This window comes from Manis javanica, chromosome 1, assembly GCF_040802235.1.
Source record: "Manis javanica isolate MJ-LG chromosome 1, MJ_LKY, whole genome shotgun sequence".
Classification (NCBI taxonomy): Eukaryota; Metazoa; Chordata; class Mammalia; order Pholidota; family Manidae; genus Manis; species Manis javanica.
Window position 1 is genome coordinate 240865277 of NC_133156.1, and position 9275 is coordinate 240874551.

Below are 9275 nucleotides of genomic sequence, written 5' to 3' on the forward strand. Positions count from 1 at the left end.
ATTCTTCAATTCATAAGCCTAGACACCAAGCAGAAGGTGTGAAATTACTCTCTTCTGCCCTCTTCCTGGAGGTTCCAGATTCTCCCGGCACAGGGCCCTTTGGGCACCTCACGGGCAATGTGAAGTGTGAAGCAGTCACTCACGTTGCCTCGGTCGCTTCAGACGGTGAATTAATGGTCAGTACTTGTCCTTGAGGCAGGTCAGCATCATTAGCTCCGTTCAGCACATGAAAACATGAGAAGTGAAGCAACCTGCTGGGAGCCATCCCCGCCAGGCTGGCCACGTGCGACAGGCATCTCGTCCAGCTCCTTTGGCCACTGGCTTCTCCTCCTCCTCCTCCCAATCCTGGTCATTTTGTTCATGCGACACCTGTGCCAGGAGAAGACTGGGGGAAACACGAGCCGTCTGCCGTGTGTGAGCCGCCCTCCATCGACAGCTTGGGTCTGTTCAGCCTCCTCTGCCAAATATTCGGCTGTGGGGCCTTCCCGCTCTGTCCTCCTCTACTGACCGAACGCCTTGCCAGCGTCTCTGACCAGGCACCTCTGGATTGCTTCAAACCCATGCCCACACTGGACTCACCATCCCCCAGAACTCCACTTCCTGCCACGTCGCTGTCTCAGTGGGGGCTGCCAGCCCCGAACGTGCCAGCTGGAAGTTGGGAGCCGCCTCTGAGACTTCGGCTCCGCCCGTGCCTATGGCACCGTCACAGTGTGTGCGCCCAGGTCCCGCCTCACCCACCCCTTCCCGTCTCAGCTGCGCCCTTCTGAGCAGAGACCGTCACACACCACCTGGACCCTCTCTGAGCCTGTCCAACCCGACTGCTGTGCTGAAGCATATTTCTTACTAGACAGTTCAATGATGGTTTTAAAGAGGTGTTTTTAAAACATTTTTCTGGGTTTTGGCTGATTTCAGTGGGCATCGAGCTGTGGGGCAGGAGCTGCTCCAGGGCTGGGAGCTGTGTCGTCTGTGCCATCGGTGTGTTGGTGTCCGAGACTCTCAAACCAGTGGCTTCCTGCTCCCAGGGGACAGGACTGGGCTCTTTCCTCTTTGCTAGGCTCTTCTGATGAACTTCATAGCCCAGCTTTTTGTAACTCATGATGTCACTTAATTTATTTAAAACATGACGTCTACGTGTTCAGGCCACTGTCCCGGCCTTATTATAAACTTTTGGGCCTCAGGACTTGGATCAAGTCAAAATTCAAGTATAAATTGGCCAATAAGTGATGAAGACTTCTCTAACTTCACCACGTGGACCTCAGTCCTCACCCGTGGCCCCAGCTGCATATGACTTGGCACAATACAAGCAGCCAGGTCGGCGAGGGTCGCATTTTCCCATCCGAGGAGTCCTATGCCTCATGTGAAGCTGGGGTGCAAACAGGTGGGGGCTGGCAGCACTCATGCTGGGCGCCCTGTACATCTTCATTCCACGTGTTTACGAAGCGCCTGCTTCCACCAGCCAAGTCGCCACATTTCCATCACAAAGCAACAGTAACGGAAGTGATGTGACCCGGCGCCGGACCCCGTGGAGCCCGGCATAACGTGTCTTGCATACGTCATAGTGAAGGATGGAGGACGCACTGTGCTTTTTACAGGGAGTCCAGAGAGTTGTGGAGCACTTGACGATTTTTAATGTGCTTCTTTCGGTCTTGTTTGCTTCATCTTTACAACAACCCTGGGAGACAGTTAAGAATCACTGTTATTATTGTAATGAGAAAAACCAAGGCTTAAGAGTTAGGGAATGACCTGCCCAAGATCACAGCTGCCAAGTAGCCCAGACGACTCTCAGAGATCCTGAATCTTGTGAACTTTCCTGTATGAAAAGTCACTCGAGATCTATTCACATCACAGTTTGACGTGCACAGAAATCATGTGTCCGTGGTCACAGCTTGCTACTAAGCTTATGTTTCCAACACGGGACCCAGACCCACTTCCCTGTGGAAGGGGTGGGGTGCCTACAAGGCTGCCAGACCCCCATGCCCTGTGGACCACGGCGGGGATTCCATCCTCACCTCCAAGCAGCACCAGCAGGGCTCTGGGTCAGGCCCCATGTGCTCATGAAACATCACTCGGATCTGCACACAGCGTGGCCGGGAGGAGGGGGGAAGCCCTCGGCTAGGCTGGGCAGTGGTCCCGATGACCTGCTTCGACCAGGGAGATGCAGTGGAGATGGAAGGAAAGAGAGAGATTGAGAAAATCTTAAGAAAAATATGCATGACTTGACTGGTTCATAGGGCCAAGGAGGAAAGGCCGGACAAGGCTCCCGGCCCCCTGTTCCTCACACCATGGCCCGAGGGGTGGGCAGAGCCCAGCCCAGCCAGGCTCCCAAGCTGCAGTCCTCTCCGGGCCGCCCAGCCCGACTTGGGGTCCATGGGCCTGAATGGGGCCCGAGAATCTGAGATTCCAACCGGCCTACATGGGCCACCGCACTGCTGGTCTGCCACCCAGACATTAGTTGAAGATCAGATTTGAGGAGAAATATCTTGAATTCAATTACAATTATGTCAAATATACCATAGTTAAATGCCTCTCCCCTCATTTTCCTTAGAAATCCGGGGGACATCCCACCTGCTTCTTTCCCTCTTGGTGGGGGCATCACGGTGGTGTGATGAGGGCATGGCCTGGGCTCAGGAATCCTGAGTTCAAGCCCAAGCTCTTCTCCTTCCTCTCAGGGTGACTTTATGATAATTATGCAACCTGCACAAATAAGAATTCTCTAATCGATAAAACGGGCATTCCCACAGAACCTCTGTGGGAGCCTTTTGACTGTATGACGCACTGTAAGTGTTGGTGGCCATCTATCCGCTTTCCACCCCAAGGAGAATGTCGCCCCACCCCTGCCGATCTCACCTGTGCATCTCTGGGTTACAGTCGTCTCCTGCACCGCAAGGTGCACTGGGCCCCTTTCTCACGTCTGTCCCACGAAGGCTTGCGTCAGGTTTTACCCATTTTGGGGGCTCGGTCAACAAACTTTACTTCAATTGATGGAAACATGAGGTCCTTCAGGACACCAAGGCTTTCATTTGTGACTCTCTTCTAGGGCATCAGAGCGCAAAGTGTGCTCTGTGTTCTGCAGCACAATGGAGAACTATCCTTGTTCGGGAGGGACAGAAGGGAGGCGTCTTCCTATTGTCCACCCCACCCACTTTCGGTGTCCCTGAAATTTAACTTTGAAAATGCTTCAATGGCCCTGAAATTTAACTTTGAAAAGCTAACATTTTACTTTAGTGTTTACAATTTCAGTGTAATGTACACACACACACACACATGCACGATTTTGCAAAATGAAAATGTAACTTTGATTTTAATAACCCTATCGGTACTGATTTTTATTTCTATTATTTGGTATTTTGTCTGGGTCTATGGTGCATGTAAAATACTGTTGTAATGCCAGGATCTTTCTAGTTCCCCGCACTTGATTTCTAAACCTGCAGACGGTTCCCTCACCCAATTCAAGTCTTAATACAGTAAAGTGCATACAAAGCTCAGACAGGCATGGAAAAGGCCGGGCTACCCAACTGGGTTTTCACCACCACCCAAAATTCAGGAAGCTGCCTTGCTGTTTATTCCGGAACCGCAGGCTGTCCCAGCAGAGATGCAGGGCTTACCTGGACCTCCAGGCGGTGTGCGGCCCTGGTATGTGTCAGCACTTCCCCTCAGCCAACCAAGAGTGAAATCAGGTAGAGCGGGCTTTCCTTTGCAGGGCTGAGACTGGCAACTGTGCATCGGGGTGACTACAAACTCATCAGGGGGCATCGAGCTGTAAAGTGTATCAAACAACACAGCTTTGCTTTTTCTTTATGTGAGTGACAGCACCTTACAATTACAGATACAATTTTTTAAATAATTTGCAAACCAATCTGGACCGTGTACACCCAGAAACATGGAAACTGACTTTTGGCAGCAGCGGGAGTGTCTTTGCCAGTTACTGTCCCGGCGTTGCCCGTGTTCCCCTGTCGACTTCGTCTGCGTTTGTAAGGAGCACGTCTCTCCTCGCGAGGAAGCCATTCCCTCGACGCCGCCCCCCGCCCCAGCCCCCGGCACCTGTGCTGTCTCCGCGACCCTCAGGTCTGTGCAGACCTCCCTTTCTTTTGTGATTCTTCCTTTCCATGCTGCCCTTTGGGTTTTCCAGATGGCACGTCTAGCACTTCTCTTAGTATTTTAAGCGGACCCGTAGTTGCAACATTGTTTCGCAGTGCACAGTATTTTATAACACTGATAAAAATAGTTCAAAAGCTGAGTGGAAGTCACGGTACTGGGCCATCGCCAAGTCCCCTCCCAGCCTCCAGACTCACCGGAGCCCCGCGGCTGCTGTAGGTGTTCGTGCTTGTGTGTGCGCAGGACTCGGGGTCTGTGAGGCGCCACGCCTGTAAGCCCGAGCCCCCTGTGCTGCTGGACAGCTGCGTCTGAGGTCCCTCCCTGCTCGCCCGGTGAAGCGCCAGGACAAACCTCGGCCTGGACGGGGGAGGGTTCTTGGCTCTGGGTGAGAAATCGTTCTCCAACAGGTCAGAGGGGCTGTAGGCAAGGAAGGGGTTCACTGAAGCGGAAGCAGCAGGAATGGCAGCTGCCGTGCGCCCCAGAGAGCAGGAAGTGCAGAGGGGAAGAGGGGGCCTTCTTAGCGGAGGGCGGGTCCCTCGCCAACTCCTGAAGCCAGCGTCACTGGCGTCCTGTGTCCGCTTGGATCTACCGAGCATGGGGACCAGCCCCCACACCCCTAGGATCTGGGGGAGCCACAGAGCACAGGATGGAGTGAGATCCATTCTGAGAATTTCCCAAAGAAAGGGGATTTTCAGGCAGGCTTCTGAAAGCAGATTGCACAGCAGCAGTTCTGTCCAGGTTTCCCGGGCGATGGAAACATGCAGGCCCAAATCTGAGCTCTTCGCAGCCCCTTCCTACTTATTAGGAGTAAAGTGGAGACAGAGTGGAGACTTGGAAATAAAATGAAACAGCAAAAAGACAAACTGCAATAATCTGAGCAATGAGAAAGCTTTATTTGAAAGTACACACTTAAGGAAAGGCAAGTGCCGGTGTCCTCAGAGAGCAGGTGCCCTGAAAGCCTGGGGGTTCTGTCTTTTAAGGCTTTCAAGAATGGGGTGAAGGGCGGGGGGTTATTGGGTGTAGGCTTGGCTTGTGGTCTCGAGGTGCTTGTCTCTGGTGAGAGACACCATGTCTCCTTGCCTCTGTTATCAGTCCTCCGGGTGATTCTGTCAAATAAACCCAACACAGGGATTTATGTATCCTGTTCTTCTCCAAGACAGTGGTCACCCTCAAGCAGTGGGGACATGTCAGTTAGGACTGCCTGCCCTGCCTTGAGGTAGGCTGTTGGGCTATTGTCTGATTACCAGAGAATATGTCAGGAATCTTACTTCTCAACTCTCTGCTTTCTAAAATGGAACTTTAGCCTTAAGATGGGGTCCCTCCTGTTCTTACTGTACTGTTTATATCTCAGCATTTTTCATCATGGGCAGGAGACCGTCATCATGATGCTTGTCCCGGACACGGACACAGGATCCCGGACACGGACGTGTCTTGGTACATAAACATGGCGAGCTCTGTCCACACTTGAGCTCATACTTCCAAAGAGGAGGTTCAGCTCAGACATCCTATTACTTACTGTTCATAAGTGCTTAAAATGATTTCCTTTGTATTAGTCTGCTATGGAAATTGGTCTTCTACAGTCACATCAGCTGACACCTAACAAATATTTTGAGGCAGAAAGTCCTGATTTCATTCACACAGTTGGTTAGCTTTGCTGCCCTCCCCTGCCCTTCCCTCCCAGGAGTTAGGCTACTTTTGAAACAGGAAGAACTATCTAGTCCCGTTCGGCTAGCTTGTTTTTACTGGTGTTTGCTGCTTTGATCCAGTAGCAATAGGTTTTAGAGCCTGCCAGCCTAACCCTCACATCTAATACTTTGCATTATTATGCTCTGTTTGAATGTCACTAGTAGCCAGCCAACCCTTAGACTGTTTTTCTTTTGGATTAGTGGTGGATAATCACGCATATTCTTACATACCCTTTATTCTTCTGAGGTGGCAGTTGCTAAGCTACCCCACGTTTACTTGTATAAGTTGGTACAGCTAAAGGAGAATGTGTTTAGTTGAATTTACATCTTCTGAGTTTCTGACATCAATCCACTTGTGTTTCTTAGGATTGTTTTAATTATTGCCTTTTGAAGAACAATATTGTAAGACCAGTACTCAAAAAGTTTTCCATAACTTTACAGACTGTTTCTTCTCCTTTCCCTTGAAGTGTTTTGAAATCTAAGATGACGACTACACGTTAGTTTAGTTTTCTTAAGTGCCTTCCACATATACAACGGCAATAAAAATGTGAGTCCAATCTGTCATCTGCAATCTAGAAGCCCAAAACACACTGAAAAACGATTTTTTTATGTATTTGTTTTACTGCCCATTTGTAGGCAGTCCTGCCCTGCTCCAAACTTGTTAGACAGACACTGTGCCCACAGGGAAAACTCCATCATTTTTCCTCAGCTTTCCTAGTGCAGCATTCACACATTTGCACCCTTGGGTTTGAATTAAGGGGCCCCCAGGCCTGCCAGGATGTCATGCGAAGCACAGTACATATCCTGTCCTATATCTTTTCTAAGATCTGAAAAAGAAATCTGAATTTGTCACACACCCAAAGGGATTGGGGTAAGGGTTTATAGGCTTGTATTCTGATGTCGAATTGAATTTGGGATTTTTTTAGATTATGATGGTGTTTTATTCACTAGTTTCAGTATGAATTGTGAATTGCAAAAATTTAGTCAAGATCAAAATAGTTTCTTGAGCTCTGATAAAATGCTGACTTTGGTTTTTCATCATTTGAGAAAGAGTTAAATAATTCCAGGAATTCAGACATTCTAAAATAATGAAGCAGTTTCCAAATAATATTTCCCCCAGGAATTAGGTCTTTGTCTCTAACTGACAATCTCCCCTCCTTTCAAAGTAGACAGTGGGACGTGCCAGAGTGACCTGGGTTCCATTCGGGTCCCCAGGTGAAGTGGTCATTCCAGAAACAACGGAATGTGCAGAGAAGGAGGAGAAAGAGAAAAAATATTACTCATGTGGCTAATGCCGAGCATGGCTGCTTTTTCAGGGCGCAGGTGAGCACCAGCCCTGAATAAAATCATGGAGGGGAAGTGTTTTACGTTGATCTCCTCCTGATGTTTCAGCAAACTCCAAAGCCCCATCTCACTTCCAGAGTGATATACTGTTTTTTAGCTAGTGACTAATTCCTCCTAAAATGTTTCTAATTATAATGATGTTAGCTTAGAGTGAGACTCCATCTAGGGGCACTTAAAAGGTAAAAGGTGGCTCTTGGAGATTTAAAAATGAAGTCTTCAAGGAATGAATCCATAACAGCAGAATGAGCAGAATCGGTTGGGTCATGTCGGGGGAACTGATGTCTCATGACCGCCAGGTAGCATGTCCTCAGCTGTCCATCTGACTGCTGCTCCCGATTCTGGAAGCAGCCTGGACTTCCTGGTTCCGTTCGTTTTTTCTTCTCTATCTGTCCTTAGAAGTATATGTATGTGGAGTCTATTTAGCTTTGCTGTAGGGGAGCACTTGAAAAAGGGTGAAGTGAGCAGTGGAAGTGGTTTATGGCCGTGGGATCCGGGCCCTGTGATCTGGTGAATGGGATGGGGCATGAGCCCACCCCCAAGGTCACACATTATTCTGAAAAATCCTTCTTTCAGGCTGTCTTTGTGCTTCTCCTAAGTTACATAATTAGAGGAAGAGAAGGTGTATAATAGTAGCCCAGTTGAATATTTGATTTCTGTCACTTTTAATACTCATTTCCATTTGTCTTTCACGTGCTAACAGTTTGCCATCTGCATAGTGAAAGCTCTTGTCCAGCCCAATGCCAGGGTTCACTGACAAACCGCAGGACTATTGCCACTCATGGGATGGCAATGCCCTCCAATAACAGAAGGCAACACGTACGTAATGCAGTATAGAGCTTTTGATGAATAGGTTTAGAAATAAGACTTTAAACTAGCTTGCGTATGTTAAAGGAGTTCCTTCTATGTGTATAATTATTTACAAGTAGAACATCCAGTAATTGGGAAATAAAAAAGGATATTTAATACCTCTTTGCTTCAGCGATGACCCATAGGCGGCTATGAAGAAGTCTGGTACTTGTAAATTGTTTTTATCTACATAGAGGATTCATATCATATGCATGTTTAACTTGCAAGCACTCATATAATATCCATTATTTAATAAAAAAGAGAAAGGCAGAGAATAATTCAAATAACATAAGCAACAAATTCTGTCATTTGTGTCAATGAGGGCAAAGCCCAAACAGAGCACTGGGAGAGGAGTCACTCAGAAAGCATGGGGAGAAATGTGGGCAGCGTCCAGGAGCCCGGAATGACCCCTGGCTGACAGCAGGGACCTTGGTGCTGGGTGTCAAGGAAGGGAAGCCAGCCAGCTATCTGAATGAGCTTGGAAGTGAGCCCACCCCCAGCACCTCCCAAATGAACACCTGCACACACCTTGATTTCATTCTTCTGAGACATGCAGAATTAATAGATCATGCTCAAAAAGGAGAAATCTGGGGGGAAATGGAGGCCTTTTTGCACTATTTTGTATTAGGAACAATACTCATGGGTTTTGGTGTTTGCATGCCTCTCAGGGAGACTATTTCCTGCAAATGGGCAAAGAAAGTATCCTGTGGTCATTTTTCATTAAGGTGTTAATTATGCATATTTATTATGCTTGAAAATGGTAGACGTTTTAGCTCAGAAGAGTCGTACCTTGAAATCTGATATCTTTCTGTGTTCTTTTGTTTTTTTTATCACTAGACTAGAAATGTGGTGCCAGAATGAAAGAGATGGAAAGTTGGAGACTGACCCAGACGGTGGAGAGGGAAGCAACCCCTAGAGAAAACAAACCAAGCCTCAGCACCTCCGATTTGGGTGTGTTTGGTTGGTTTTCAGTTTGTTCAGTTTTATCAAAACTATACAGGCACCTAGATTTAAAAACAAGCCGTTTTGCAGGTTTGGAGGGAGAGCAGAGTCATCCATCTGTCCTGTCCTCAGAAGTAGCCATTTTTAGGTCTTAGCTACTCATTCTGGTGTTTGCCTGTGTTTCTGAATCATATTCCTATGCTGCTGTTCCATTTGTTTCTAGTTGTTTCATAGCTGCCGACTTTGTATTTTTGAAGATGAGGGTTGAGGTATCTTCTCCCCACTCCGGATAACACCAGCATTTCTACCCCCCAACCTCCAAATCCAGTTACATTATAATTTTGAGAGAAAATACCTGGAGTT